This window comes from Crocodylus porosus, unplaced genomic scaffold, assembly GCF_001723895.1.
Source record: "Crocodylus porosus isolate Cpor-Errol unplaced genomic scaffold, CroPor_comp1, whole genome shotgun sequence".
Lineage (NCBI taxonomy): Eukaryota > Metazoa > Chordata > Crocodylia > Crocodylidae > Crocodylus > Crocodylus porosus.
The window spans coordinates 3315539-3317073 of record NW_017728929.1 but is presented as its reverse complement, the minus strand read 5'-3'; positions in this window follow the sequence as shown (position 1 = coordinate 3317073).

The following is a 1535-nucleotide window of genomic DNA, read 5'->3' as shown; positions in this document are numbered from 1 at the left end:
TACAACAGGTAGCCTTAATGAATTTCAATATTTAGACCATTTACACTTGGGAGAAAGATTTCCAGGGTGCAATTATTTTCATTACCATAGGATTCCCTTCCTGTTCTTCATCAACTACTTTGGGTCAGAAGCACACCACAAAGAAAAAAAAAAAAGAAAAAGATTTTTTTGCTTAAAATATTACAATTTGTCCCTCAACAGTATTTAGACTTCCATGATCATCATTTGTCCTATTTGGTTCCTTCCTCCCTCTGTGGAACATGTACCACCCCCTCCCCCTTTAAAGAAGGGAGAACTAGGACTAGCTTCCTCACATAACTTCTACTCCTGCCTATTCCTTGGGTGCTTTACTTTAGTGACTCAATTCAAAGTTTGCTTCCCTTAAAGAAAGGCAAGAAGTTCTTAGTGTAGTCAATGATTTCCAGAAACAAGAAAAACACCAAGACTCCATGAAAGTTCATGTTCATTCATTGGTTGTCTATTTACAGTTAAAATAGCACAGTCTTCAGTAGAGTTCAAGGGCTAAAATTATAAGAATAAGGCAAAGCCCTGAAAGGGGACAGTGTAGAACTGCACTCTTTCACAGGGTACCTTAGTCCCACTCCAAATGAAGCACCTCATTGTTTCTGCTGTCAGCTAGTTTGCATATCCTACAGCCTTACAGCTCCTCTGGGGCGCTGTGCACACAGGGCTGGAGTAGGAGAGTGATACCTGAAACTATGGATAGCCCTCTTGAAGCTGCTGAAGGAACAACAGGAAGCTAAAGGAACCCCCACCCTCCACCTCTATAAAGGACAAGGAAATTCCAGACCCAACTGAATAGCTAGAATTTAAGTCAGGATTTCAGTTACATAAGGTCATAACAAAGTTTATGCACAAAAATGCAGTTTACTTAACTGATTAGCTGAATCTTTTCTTTGCTTCTAATTATCAGTTAAAAGGAAATTATTCAAACACGTTGGTTATGATGTGCTGAAATGTCTAATAACAACTCACATAGCTACATTACTTGAGAGCAGGAAACCACAGTAAGCAACACAAGTCAATCTTTATTGAAAACTGAAGTATTAATACATAACAATTCTTGTTACAATAAACGTGCTTTTAAGAATTTAAATCTGAGCTCATCTACTCATTGGATTGCATAAAAAATAAAAAAAAAAGTATGAATTTACACATAATTGAACTGGCTCAGGATGGAATCTCCACTCCTTTGTGTTGATGCAATAGTTCAATGTAGAAGTGAGTGATGCTTTAAAACTTATTCTGGAAGACAACATTGACCTAAACTTAAAAAAAGTACCAATATAACTGCTTGTAAGACAGTTTTAAAAAAAGTCATAAAAAAGGAAACCTGTGCCTATTTCATAACAAACATGAGCACTATTACTGGGGCCTCCTGTACTTCTGTTGCATGCACTCACTTTTTTCAGATCTTAGACATGAGGGCAGCCAATAATAGCATCACAATAAAAAACCCACTAACAAATCCATTCTACTTAAAACAAGTCTGTACAGCAGCCAGCTAAAAAAAA